Source organism: Anabrus simplex, chromosome 6, assembly GCF_040414725.1.
Source record: "Anabrus simplex isolate iqAnaSimp1 chromosome 6, ASM4041472v1, whole genome shotgun sequence".
Taxonomy (NCBI): domain Eukaryota; kingdom Metazoa; phylum Arthropoda; class Insecta; order Orthoptera; family Tettigoniidae; genus Anabrus; species Anabrus simplex.
The window spans coordinates 343,472,874-343,487,660 of record NC_090270.1 but is presented as its reverse complement, the minus strand read 5'-3'; the positions used below and the strand labels follow the sequence as shown (position 1 = coordinate 343,487,660).

The 14,787-nt window shown below is 40.7% G+C and overlaps 1 protein-coding gene across 2 annotated transcripts in view; it reads left to right on the top strand.

Moving 5' to 3' along the window:
- Positions 1-14,787, top strand: part of Gbeta76C (guanine nucleotide-binding protein subunit beta-2) — a 211,895-nt gene that overhangs the window by 121,471 nt on the left and 75,637 nt on the right. The window contains exon 1 of one of the 2 annotated variants that reach the window (XM_067148911.2): positions 10,322-10,401. The exons of the other annotated variant lie outside the window; for it this stretch is intronic. The gene's annotated coding sequence lies outside the window, so the exon portion shown is untranslated. Of the gene's footprint in view, positions 1-10,321; positions 10,402-14,787 lie in introns of those variants that run through there. 2 annotated transcript variants of the gene reach the window in all.

Genomic DNA, 14,787 nt, shown 5'->3' with positions numbered 1-14,787 from the left:
CCCCAAATTTGTCCTCTTGAATTCCAACTTTATCTTCATATTGTGATCTTTCCTACTTTTAAAGACACCATCCAAACTTATTCGTCTACTGATGTCCTCCCACGCCATCTCTCCACTGACAGCTCGGAACATACCACTTAATCTAGCAGCTCGTCTCCTTTCTCCCAAGACTTCCCAGCCCAAAATTTGCATATTTTTGTAACGCTACTCTGTTGTCGGAAATCACCCAGAACAAATCGAGCTGCTTTTGTTTGGATTTTTTTTCCAGTTCTTGAATCAAGTAATCCTGGTGAGGGTCCCACACACTGGAACCATACTCTAGTTGGGGTCTTATCAGAGACTTATATGCCCTCTCCTTTACATCGTTACTATAACCCCTAAATACCCTTATAAACATATGCAGAGATCTGTACCCTATATTAACAATCATATTTATGTGATTACTCCAATGAAGGTCTTTTCTTATATTAACAACTGGGTACTTACAATGATCCCCAAAAGGAACTTTCACCCCATCAATGCAGTAATTAAAACTGAGAGAACTTTTCCTATTTGTGAAACTCACAACCCGACTTTTAACCTCATTTATCAACATACCATTGCCCACCGTCCATCTCACAACACTATCAAGGTCACCCTGCAGCCGCTCAAAATCTTGTGACTTATTTATTACTCTGTACAGAACAACATCATCTGCAAACAGCCTTGTCTCTGATTCCACTTCTTTACACCTATCATTGATATATATAAGAAAACATAAAGGTCCAATAATACTGCCTTGAGGAATTCCCCTCTTAATTATTACAGGGTCAGATAAAGCTTCGCCTACTCTAATTCTCTGAGTTCTATTTACTAGAAATATAGCAACCCATTCAGTCACTCTTTTGTCTAGTCCAATTTCACTCATTTTTGCCAGTAGTCTTCCATGATCTACCCTATCAAATGCCTTAGATAGGTCAATCGCAATACAGTCCATTTGGCCTCCTGAATCTAGGACTTCTGCTATATCTTGCTGATATCCTACAAGCTAAGCTTCAGTGGAATAACCTTTCCTAAATCCAAACTGCCTTCTGTCAAACCAGTTATTAATTTTGCAAACATGTCTAATATAATCAGAAAGAATGTCTTCCCAAAACTTACATGCAATGCATGTCAAACTGACTGGGCTGTAATTTTCAGCTTTATGTCTATCACCCTTTCCTTTATACACAGGGACTACTATAGCAACTCTCCATTCATTTGGTAAAGTTCCTTCATGCAAACAAAAATCAAACAAGTACTTCAGATATGGTACTATATCCCAACCCATTGTCTTTAGTATATCCCCCAAAACCTTATCAATTTCAGCTGCTTTTCTAGTTTTCAACTTTTGTATCTTACTGTAAATGTCATTGCTGTCATAGGTAAATTTTAATACTTCTTTAGTATTAGTCACCTCCTCTATCTGGACATTATCCTTGTAACCAACAATCTTTACATTCTGCTGACTGAATACTTCTGCCTTTTGAAGATCCTCGCATACACACTCCCCTTGTTCATTAATTATTCCTGGAATGTCCTTCTTGGAACATGTTTCTGCATTAAAGTACCTATACATACTCTTCCATTTATCACTAAAATTAGTTCAAAATAAAGAAACACATAGTTTTTGTTTTTGGAAAGTCCACTTAACCAGGGAGAGGGGTAGAAAGAAGTGAAGAATAAGAATAAGTTGAATTATTTGTATGAGTATACATTTATCTCAAAAACTGAAGGTGTTACAGATGTGCAGACATGAAACCTGGGAATCTCCTTTAAAAATAATTAAACACATTTTTTTTTTTGGAAAATCCAGTTAAGTGGCTGAAAGGAATTGAAAAAGCGGGTGAATTTTTAAAATGAGTATCGGTATATCTACAATATATATGGTCAAAAAACTTAACATGTTACAGACAAGAAACTTGGTATTTGGAAAGTCTTTTAAAAATACAGGAAGCCTTTTTGTTTTTGGAGAAGGCACTTGAAGGGGGAGGGGAAAAGAAGTGAAAAATAGTCGAATTATTTTTTATGAGGATACTTATATCTTAAAAACTGAAGAATTTACAGACGTGAACATTGGTATTTGGAATCTCCTTCAAAAATAAAGAAACATGTATTTTTGTTTTTGGAAAATACACTTAAATGGGGGTGGGGTGAGGGAAAGACTGATCAAGGGGTTGAATTTTTTTATGGAGATACTTACGTATATCTCAAAAGCTGAAGATGTTACAGATGTGGGAATAGGTATTTGGAATCTCCTTTAAAATTAAAGAAACATGTATTTATTTATTTTTTTTTACTTGAGAGAAGACTGTTTCTCACATGTACAGTTCTATGTTGCATGGTCGTCTTAGCCCCAAATCGTAACACCACAAACATGGTTTACAAAGAATTTCTGGGGTATATGAAACTCAATGTTTGGGTGAGCTTTTATACTTTAGGAATTTTCAGATAATGTCTTAGTACAATGCCGAGGAACGATTACTTTGATCAAATGACAAAATCCACTGAGCGAAGCTGCGGGTAATTGCTAGTTGACATATAAAACCTTATCACCAACAAGATAAAGAGATTTATAAAAGCATATCTCAGAAAAACTTAGAAGGATAGGCTAGGAGTTTATCAGATGTGTTGCTGGCAACACACGTTGCAAATATCTTGCACAGAAAGGTAAAGGAATGAAGAAGTGTGCCTTTTTATACAAGAAAGGTATAGCCTCACTGATGCCATTGAGAAAAGGAAAATTCAACTAATTGGCCGCCTGACAAGACACTCCAATTGGTGCACCACACTGCAGGGAGGATGTTCTGAGTGCAAAATAACGACAGGAAGACCCAGAGTAGCATCAGCCAAGAACTCAAACAACTGGTTTAAAGAAGTCAGTCTGAAGGCCCTACACTACTTTAACATCATCATTATCATAATTATGAATACACTGTCTTTGTCTTCGTCAGAGTTAAAAATAGATGTGTTAGAAAGGAAGGAATGTTGTAAAAGTAGGACTATTAGGCAATATCATATGGCTCATCATCATCATCGATTTTCCGCTCCAGCAAGCCAAGTGTGGGTGTTTACGAGTCTCTGCCACCCATGGCTGATGGTCTACCTTTTGCTGCCAATTTGCTTTTCCAACTATCACGAGGCCTCCCACTGGGCCTCTTACCTTTCATAGCATGCTCTTGGGGTCCTAATTGGATCCATCCTTCTCATACACTATGTGATCAAAAGTACCCAGACACCCCCAAAAACATACGTTTTTCATCTTAGGTGCATTGTGCTGCCACCTACTACCAGGTACTCCATATCAGCGACCTCAGTAGTCATTAGACATCGTGAGAGAGCAGAATGGGGCGCTCTGCGGAACTCAAGGACTTCGAACGTGGTCGGATGATTGGGTGTCACTTGTGTCAGAAGTCTGTACGCGAGATTTCCGCACTCCTAAACATCCCTAGGTCCACTGTTTCTGATGTGATAGTGAAGTGAGTGGAAACGTGAAGGGACACGTACAGCATGAAAGCGTACAGGCCGACCTCGTCTGTTGACTGACTGAGACCGCCGACTGTTGAAGAGGTTCGTCAAGTGTAATAGGCAGGCATCTATCCAGACAATCGCACAGGAATTCCAAACTGCCTCAGGATCCACTCCAAGTACTACGACAGTTCGGCGGGAAGTGAGAAAACTTGGATTTCATGGTCAAGCGGGTGCCCATAAGCCACACATCACGCAGGTCAATGCCAAACGATGCCTTGCTTGGTGCAAGGTGCGTAAACATTGGACGATTGAACAGTGGAAAAACGTTGTGTGGAGTGAAGAATCACGGTACACAATGTGATGATCCGATGGCAGGGTGTGGGTATGGCGAATGCCCGGTGAACGTCATCTGCCAACGTGTGTAGTGCCAACAGTAAAATTCGGAGGCGGCGGTGTTATGTTGTGGTCATGCTTTTCATAGAGGGGGCTTACACCCCTTGTTGTTTTGTGTGGCACTATCACAGCACAGGCCTACATTGATGTTTTAAGCACCTTCTTGCTTCCCACTGTTGAAGAGCACTTCAGATATTGTGACTGCATCTTTCAACATGATCGAGCACCTGTTCATAATGCACGGCCTGTGGCGGAGTGATTACATGACAATAACATCCCTGTAATGGACTGACCTGCACAGAGTCCCGACCTGAATCCTATAGAACACCTTTGGGACGTTTTGGAAAGCCGACTTTGTGCCAGGCCTCACCGACCAACATCGCTACCTCTCCTCAGTTCAGTACTCTGTGAAGAATGCGCTGCCATTCCCGAAGCAACCTTCCAGCACCTGATTGAACGTATGCTTGCAAGACTGGAAGCTGTCTCAAGGCTAAGGGTGGGCCAACACCATATTGAATTCCAGCATTACAGATGGAGGGTGCCACGAACTTGTACGTTATGTTCAGCCAGGTGTCCGGATACTTTTGATCACATAGTGTATGTCCATACCATCACAGTCTGGTTTCCAACAGGCCTGTCCAATCTAAGTTGTTGCGAACACTTTCATTCCTTAGTTTGTCTCTCCATGTCTTTAGGAGGCGGAGTTAGAATTGGTACAAGTTATGTTTTGTACAGTGTGAGCTTGTAAACTTGGGGAAATGAGTGATCCCAAAGTAGTTGACGAACAGAGTGGTAGAATCTTGATGCAGCCTGTATTCTATTGCGTATTTCTTGGTTTATGGTATTGTCAGAACAAACAAAGCTCTCTAAGTATTTGAAGTTATTGATAATGTCTACTTCTTCATTTTGCAATTGCAGGTGGACTGCTTCAGGATTTTGACTCATCACTAATCCAACAGTTTTAGTCTGGCTGATGATCTTTCCATTCTTTCAAATTCTTCTTGCTAAAGATTTAGAGTTTAGCTTGAACTTTTGGTTCTGTCTCACCTCATAGCATAACATTATCACCAAATACAAGTGCACTTGTTGTCTGATCCTTCATTTTCACTGCTTTTATAACCTCATCCATTATAGTAATGAAGAAAAGTGGTGATAGGCAACTTCCTAGTTCAACTCTGCTCTTGATTTCAAAACAGTTTGACCTGCCTCCTTGAATTTGCACACAGCTCTTTGTCTCTCGATATAGTTGCTTTACTCGAGCTATAATCTCATCTGGCATGTCTTTACGTCTCAGACATTCCCATATGTGCTTACTTGGTACATAATCATATGCCTTCTCAATATCTAAGAATACAACTATAACCGTTCTATTCTTATCCCAGTATTTTTCAAAGAGCATTCTTGAGGTCTAGCATTGATCTGTTCGCTGTGAATCCATGTTGTTCTTCCTCAAGTTTAGGTTCAACAAATTTTCTGATTTTTCCCTCTGGGATAGTCTCATATATTTTTAACCCATGAGATGGAAAGGTTACGCCTCTATAGTTGTTACACGTCTTTCGGTCACCTTTCTTTAATAGTGGAATAATCACTCCTTGACTCCAGTCACTGGGGATTTCATTTTCTTCCCAAATTTTATTTAGTATTCTGTACAACCATTGTATTCCAGTGCTTTGATCATGTCCACACAGAACTCATCCAAACCTGCAGACTTGTTGTTTTTCATTTTACATTATATTGATGGATGAAATCATAAAACGTGTAAAGCAGAGTGTCAGTAGTGATGAAGTGAATGTTTTGGTATTTGCAGATAATCAGATAAAAAATTAGATGTAGTGTTTTTCCGGCATTTGCTCTTTAACCAGCGTTTCGTCTTAGGTCTGACACTAGACTCGTCAGAGTGGGATGTGTCAGACCCTACCCACTGACGCTGGGGTGCATGCAGGTGAACTTATCAGAAGCCTATTTAAGAGGCACAGTCTGATAATTGCATATGGGAGATAAAACTCCACAATGGAATTAATGCCCGCCTAGCAATTCCAATATCTAGTTCCTCTATGGGAACTTAGAATTTCCATTTGCAGATAATGTAGTGATTTGGGGAAAGGGAGAAAAGGAAGTACAAAGGATACTGGTCGTTTGGAATGAAAATATGAAGGAGTTTGGAATGGTAATGAGTAAAAAGAAAACTGTAGACATGCACTGTGGAAGAGAGAAAAAGAGAAGTCAAGTGAACACAGACGGAGAACGGTTAGATAATGTAGAACAGTTTACATATCTGGGTAGCATTATTAATGGAAGTAGTGAAATCAACCCTGAAATTAATAACAGGCTAAGTAAAGGTACAACATTTTATCATCAAGTCAGAAAGCTTTTATGGAATGACAAAGTATCCAAGAGAACAAAATTAACATTAAGTTGAAAACTAGAAAAGGGGCTGGAATTGATCAGATTTCTGGGGATATACTAAAGACAATGGGTTGGGATATAGTACCGTATCTGAGGTACTTATTTGATTATTGTTTGGTCGGAGGAGCTATACCAGATGAATGGAGAGTTGCTATAGTAGCCCCTGTGTATAAAGGAAAGGGTGATAGACATAAAGCTGAAAATTACAGGCCAGTAAGTTTGATATGCGTTGTATGTAAGCTTTGGGAAGGCATTCTTTCTGATTATATTAGACATGTTTGTGAAATTAATAACTGGTTCGATAGAAGGCAATTCGGTTTTAGGAAAGGTTATTCCACTGAAGCTCAACTTGTAGGATTCCAGCAAGATATAGCAGATATCTTGGATTCTGGAGGTCAAATGGACTGTATCGCGATTGACATGTCTAAAGCATTTGATAGGGTGGATCATGGGAGACTACTGGCAAAAATGAGTGCAATTGGACTAGACAAAAGAGTGACTGAATGGGTTGCTATATTTCTAGAAAATAGATCTCAGAGAATTAGAGTACGTGAAGCTTTATCTGACCCTGTAATAAATAAGAGGGGAATTCCTCAAGGCAGTATTATCGGACCTTTATGTTTTCTTATATATATAAATGATATGAGTAAAGGAGTGGAATCGGAGGTAAGGCTTTTTGCGGATGATGTTATTCTCTATAGAGTGATAAATAAGTTACAAGATTGTGAGCAACTGCAACGTGACCTCGAAAATGTTGTGAGATGGACAGCAGGCAATGGTATGTTGATAAACGGGGTTAAAAGTCAGGTTGTGAGTTTCACAAATTGGAAAAGTCCTCTCAGTTTTAATTACTGCGTTGATGGGGTGAAAGTACCTTTTGGGGATCATTGTAAGTATCTAGGTGTTAATATAAGGAAAGATCTTCATTGGGGTAATCACATAAATGGGATTGTAAATAATGGGCACAGATCTCTGCACATGGTTATGATGGTGTTTAGGGGTTGTAGTAACGATGTAAAGGAGAGTGCATATAAGTCTCTGGTAAGACCCCAACTAGAGTATGGTTCCAGTGTATGGGACCCTCACCAGGATTACCTGATTCAAGAACTGGAAAAAATCCAAAGAAAAGCAGCTCGATTTGTTCTGGGTGATTTCCGACAAAAGAGTAGCGTTACAAAAATGTTGCAATGTTTGGGTTGGGAAGAATTGAGAGAAAGAAGAAGAGCTGCTCGACTAAGTGGTATATAGATGTTGATTTCCATAGGGAATCTGAAATACACTGACTGACAGAGCAAATGCAACACCAAGAAGGAGTGGTCAGAACTTTATGCCAATTGCAGGGTAGACTGACGTCACTGAGGTATGCTCATGATGTGAAATGCGCCGCTGTGCTGCGCACATAGCGAACGATAAATGGGACACGGCGTTGGCGAATGGCCCACTTCGTACCGTGATTTCTCAGCCGACAGTCATTGTAGAACGTGTTGTCGTTTGCCACAGGACACGTGTATAGCTAAGAATGCCTGGCCGCCGTCAACAGAGGCATTTCCAGCAGACAGACGACTTTACGAGGGGTATGGTGATCGGGCTGAGAAGGGCAGGTTGGTCGCTTCGTCAAATCGCAGCCGATACCCATAGGGATGTGTCCACGGTGCAGCGCCTGTGGCGAAGATGGTTGACGCAGGGACATGTGGCACGTGCGAGGGGTCCAGGCGCAGCCCGAGTGACGTCAGCACGCGAGGATCGGCGCATCCGCCGCCAAGCGGTGGCAGCCCCACACGCCACGTCAACCGCCATTCTTCAGCATGTGCAAGACACCCTGGCTGTTCCAATATCGACCAGAACAATTTCCCGTCGATTGGTTGAAGGAGGCCTGCACTCCCGGTGTCCGCTCAGAAGACTACAATTGACTCCACAGCATAGACGTGCACGCCTGGCATGGTGCCGGGCTAGAGCGACTTGGATGAGGGAATGGCGGAACGTCGTGTTCTCCGATGAGTCACGCTTCTGTTCTGTCAGTGATAGTCACCGCAGACGAGTGTGGCGTCGGCATGGAGAAAGGTCAAATCCGGCAGTAACTGTGGAGCGCCCTACCGCTAGACAACACGGCATCATGGTTTGGGGTGCTATTGCGTATGATTCCACGTCACCTCTAGTGCGTATTCAAGTCACGTTAAATGCCCACCGCTACGTGCAGCATGTGCTGCGGCCGGTGGCACTCCCGTACCTTCAGGGGCTGCCCAATGCTCTGTTTCAGCAGGATAATGCCCGCCCACACACTGCTCGCATCTCCCAACAGGCTCTACGAGGTGTACAGATGCTTCCGTGGCCAGTGTACTCTCCGGATCTCTCACCAATCGAACACGTGTGGGATCTCATTGGACGCCGTTTGCAAACTCTGCCCCAGCCTCGTACGGACGACCAACTGTGGCAAATGGTTGACAGAGAATGGAGAACCATCCCTCAGGACACCATCCGCACTCGTATTGACTCTGTACCTCGACGTGTTTCTGCGTGCATCGCCGCTCGCGGTGGTCCTACATCCTACTGAGTCGATGCCGTGCGCATTGTGTAACCTGCATATCGGTTTGAAATAAACATCAATTATTTGTCCGTGCCGTCTCCGTTTTTTCCTCAACTTTCATCCCTTTCGAACCACTCCTCCTTGGTGTTGCATTGTCACTGTCAGTCAGTGTATTTGTTCCGAATGAGTAAATTTATAATACCAATATAAATGGTCCGTTATTGGACATTATAAATTTTCCGGCTAACTCATTCCTGGTTGCCAGCGTTTTGCCCTCGTGTGCTAGGCTGGGCTCATCAGTTGGTACCTAGCACACCTACCAAGACGCTGGCTAGTGCATACCATGGAGGCCACTGCATAGCCTAATTGTAGCCACCGGCAGTGCCAATGCACTATCAGAGACTTTGTCTCATTATCAAAAATTGATGCCTGCTTGGCCATCAGATGATATAGATGTTGATTCCCATAGGGAATCTGAAATATTTGTTCCGAATGAGTTAAAAAAAAAAAAAATTATAATGTCCAATAACGGACCATTTATATTGGTATTATTGATATGTAGTTAAGAAATTCTTGAAATGAGGCCTCTCTTTTTATGTATTGAATAGGTGAAATAAATAAACTTTAATATTTATTTGACTTCATTGTACATTTCAATACGGACCTAAACATGAGAATTATAACATGTAAGTGGTATGTTTTGAGCTGCCAGTGGAGAGTTGGCGTGGAATAACATAAGTAGAAGAATAAGCTTGAGTGGAGATTTCAAAAGAAGGAAAGATCATAATATGAAGATAAAATTGGAATTCAAGAGGACAGATTGGGAAAAATATTCATTTAAAGGACGAGGAGTAAGGGTTGGAATAAATTGTCAAGGGAAACGTTCGATAAATTTCCAAGTAAACAATTGATAGGGAATCTGCCACCTGGGCAACCACCGTAAGTGCAGATGATTGATTGATTGATTGATTGATTGATTGATTGATTGATTGATTGATTGATTGATTGATTGATTACAATCCCCACATAATGGATATCAACACTGAAAAATATAATGGTCTGATAAACACAAAAGTACTTGTTGAAGAACTGCTTTTGTCTATTAGTACTTCTAATTTTAGTGAAAGTTTTTAGATGGTTCATGTGTAAAATTTAATATAACAGGTTCTCTCTCTTTTGGGACCCTGCTTGTGTTTTGTAAAATTAGCAGCCCTTGCTATCATGTAGAGCAAGAAAATGTGTGATAGCATAACTGTGCGAGCTAGCTGCTTGGTCTGCAAGTACCTTTCTCTTCCACAAGATATCTTGTTATAGAAAGAGAAGTACTAAATTTAGTAAATATTTAACCAAGACAATCTGCATACAAACATCATTTCATTTTCTTGCTGTTCATTCCTCATTTCATTTTCAAGCAAGTCAACACAGCAGAGACCCATTTCATTCTTCAGGCTTCAGTAATAAGATTAAATAGCTTAGAGTTAATGGGATCAGACTCTCACATGCAGCTAGGTCTTGGAAAGCAGGAGACCACAACAGTTGCTTCTTGTAACAGATTCAACAAGTATCATTCCTGCACAGCTGTTTTTCAAGTAAGTATAATAAATGAAAGTATATCCAAGCCTAAGCACATCGCTGAAATAATATTCAATGCCTGAATGAAAGATGAGAGAAACTTAACAGCTGTAAGCTACCTGCACCACAAAATAGTTTATTAGTAAATAACATGATAGAAAGTACAATTGCTAAGCCTCTGCCACAAATAGTGCTTGTAGTTTGTAATTTTTAAGATGGTTGTGCAGTCTGATTCACTCTTAAATAGCATGAATATTATTTTGTGGTAAATGTCACTAAGTTTTGTTCACTATGACTCTGTTTCAAAGGCAAGTGTTTTATTAATAACTAGCTGATGCACCCGTGCTTTGCTACGGGATTCTCAGAAAGACTGACTTGGTGGTTTTCCTAACTGAATTCAACATAGGTCATTACAAAAACGTCAGTAGGAATGTAGCGATTGAAAGCAATGTTATCATATAAAATACTCGATCAAATGAAAAACCCCACACTTTCTCACTTTCAACGAACAGTACTATGGTGCCGATCTAAGAGTCCAAAGTTCCAGAGATGGAATAACCAGGTCGCAGACTGCCGTGAACACTCCTCTGTCATTATTCTGTTAAATATGCACACTAATCATTCCAATCAGTGCCTCAGTGTAGGGATTGAATAGCTCGAATACTATGATGAACCAGTGTGTTACGTACCAGATATATAAGGAAATGTATGAACCAGAGGAATGGCATGCTAAAGAAGAAAGTTATCTTACTCCCCAGCTACTTCCCGCCAATATACAGGCAGGCTGTTACAGTCGGTACGACCAGGCGAGTTGCCCGTGTGGTTAGGGGCGCGCAGCTGTGAGCTTGCATCCGGGAGATAGTGGATTCGAACCCCACTGCCGGCAACCCTGAAGATGGAATTCTGTGGTTTCCCATTTTCACACCAGTCACACCAGGCTGTACCTTAAAGCCAAGGCTGCTTCCTTCACACCACTACTCATTTCCTATCCCATCGTCGCCATAAGACCTACCTGTGTCGGTACGACGTCAAACAAATTAAAAAAACCTCGGTACGCTACAGTAATCCTATCTATCAGGGATGAGAGGAAACAGAAGACAAAAAGCACATCACAGCAAACAATGGTCAATGTAATGTTATTGTTGATAAAGTTTATGAGCTTTCTATATTACAGGCCTTCACATTAGTTTTCTTTCGACTCTGTGATATTAGGGTGTCCTACAAAATTATTTATATCGTAGACTGTAGTTCCTTATTCTCAGATTTTACATACCGATTTTCACTAAATTCTGTTTACCCATTTTCTCGTGACTCGGCGCTAATATGGACTTAGTAACAAAAATCCAAATTCATGAATATCTCTGATAATATGCGGTACGGTAACAATGTATAAGACATAAGTGATCGGAAAATTAATAACTTCTTACATAACTACTACTGACTTACGACATAACTAAAGGTATGTTAGTTATGTAGTATTTATCGATAAGACCACTAATAACATAAATAACTTATTTGAGAGTTACATTTCAGGCCTTCCCCTAAACTACCATTTCACTCAACGTGAATAAAATAATTTGTAGCCTAGATTGCAGTGGTTCATCACCCGACATTATATACCGATTTTCATTAAATTCTATTCAGTCGTTTTCTATTGATGCGTGTACAGACAGACAGACAGACAGACAGACAGACAGACAGACAGACAGACAGACAGACAGACAGACAGACAGACAGACAGACAGACAGACAGACAGACAGACAGACAGACAGACAGACAGACAGACAGACAGACATTACAGAAAAGTAAAAAATGCATTTTCTTGTTACTGTGGACATGACCGATGCAGAAATACCATTCTTTTCAAATTCTGAGCAATGTACAGACAAAACTCTTATTTTATATATATATAGATATTGCTGAAATTACACTTCATCTGATGTAATATCTGCTCTTTCTAGCAACATACCCTATAATAAATTAGAGCCCTGCACAGATGTCAATATCGCAAAGTTAGTGTCTTGGCGGATGCAAACTGTATGGCAGTGCAGATAATTTTGCTGATAATTCCTAAATAATGTTTATTAATTTTCACTCAAGTATACTCTTATTTTTGCTTGTGGTTAAGCGACCCTTGATAATAGTATGGGAGAATGGTGATTATAAAAAGCCTTGAGACCATACAGCCGGTCCCGTGGTGTAGGGGTAGCAGGCCTACCTCTTACCCGGAGGCCCCCGGGTTCGATTCTCGGTCGGGTCAGGGATTTTTACCTGCATCTGAGGGCTGGTTCGAGGTCCACTCAGCCTACATGATTACAATTGAGGAGCTATCTGAAGGTGAGATAGCTGCCCCGGTCTAGAAAGCCAAGAATAACGACCGAGAGGATGCGTCATGCTGACCGCACGACACCTCGTAATCTGCAGGCCTTCGGGCTGAGCAGCAGAGTCGCTTGGTAGGCCATGGCCCTTCCAGGCTGTTGCACCATCGGGTTTGGTTTGGTTTGAGACCATAAAGCTGTAAATCTGACCTAAACCTAACTGGCTCCTGCCCGCAATTAATGCAAGGGAGGAAGGAAGGTCAACACGTCAGTAGTTGTTGTAAGAGAAAATCCCCTATGAACCTGTAACTGGTGCCAGGTATCAGGCCTATCCACTTCAATATCTTGGCTGAAATATACTGTAGTTAAATATTTACAATACCTGCGGATAACCATTCGCGGATGCGGATAATATTTTGTATATCCGCGCAGGGCTTTCCCTATAATAAATGCTGGTGGCTGCATTTCCAGAAGCTGCTGATACTTGATATATAAGGATTATAGAAAAGTTTTCTGATAGTCTGCACTATTGCGAAATGTCACTGGAAATCTTTGGGATGGGATTAGGAATGATACCTTGGAATGAGAGAATTATAGTAGGGACTGCCATTTTTTTGGTTATAAATTGAACATTGAACCATGGACTTTTAGATACAGTTCCTCAGTCTCACGGTGACAGTGGTGGTGGTGGTGATTGTTGTTTTAAAAGGAAGTAGAATAGGGCAACGATCGTATATTAACACTAATCAAAGGGAAAAATGGTAACAGGTCTGACATTCCGAAAAATGAAGGCATCAACCAAAGAAAGACAAGGGCCATGAAGGGCATGGAAATGAAAGACTCTCTAGGCCTTGGAAACATAATACCGTCGGGATCAGAAAGGAACAAGGGTTGACCAAGGGAGATAGATAGACTTCTGTCTCATGGTCTTATCATCTGAGCTATAAGAGTGGAGGTTATAACAAAGACTTCATTTTAAATGAGAACAATTCCCATTAGACTAGATCTTTAAAATACATTTCTGCACCTCTATTCCTACCATGAGAAAATGACTGTATTGGATTAGGAGATTTAATTTTTTTATTTATCTCCCACATAGCTGAGAATGTTCTGTAGTTGTAGGAAGCCAAAGTTGAGAGGTCTTATTGTGCCAGCCTCCTTACTTTTCTTTCCAACATTGTTTGGTCAATTCTTGTCATCTTCTGACCCTGATGGTGTTAGATTTATGAGGCTTAGGGAGTCTTTCATCTTCATGCCATTTAAGGTCATTCTTTTTCTTTAGTTGGTACCTTCATTTTTTCAAAGGATTGGACCTCCAGTTTTTATTTCTAATTTGTGTTAATAGAGAATGGTTGCTCAGTTCTACTTCCTCTTAAAACAATAATCACCACCACAAAGTTGAGTGCTTTCTGAATTTTTGCAGATCTTTAAAAAATTATTATTACTTTTATCAGTTACTTGAAAATTCATGGTATGCTACCAAAATTCACGTCCTGTAACACTTTTCCTGATTGTAAATTCCTCAGATTAAGTCCCAAGCCATACTCACAGAGGCTAGTTTTCCAGCACTGCATTAACTGTCGCATGTCTTGTCAAGTTTCACTGGCAACTGTGATATCATCAGCATGAACCAGCATCAAATGGTGTGGGGGTTCACAGTTCCACAGCTATTGTGTCCAGGCACAGAGCTGAAGCCAATTCCTCGTCAATATCAACTTGGATTTTTTTTTTTCACAACTTGCTTTACGTTGCACCGACACTGATAGGTCTTATGGTGGCGATGGGATAGCAAAGGCGAGGAGGTTTCTGCAGAGTATCAGACATGGATAGAAACATTACGATTCGGTCCTTTGAACATAAATTTCTGGTACTTCATGCATCCTTGCACATGCCAGGTAAGGCAATATGGCACTGTATTGAATATCTTTTAAAGAAACGAGAACCCCAGGCAAAGTATTCTGTGTTTATCATGATATTGTTCCATTAGAAGGTGTACAGCATGTGTACCATTGATTGTTCCTTTGCCTTTTTACAAAATTATGTTAGTCACGAAGACAAAAATCCAGAATATGTTCGAAGATCTT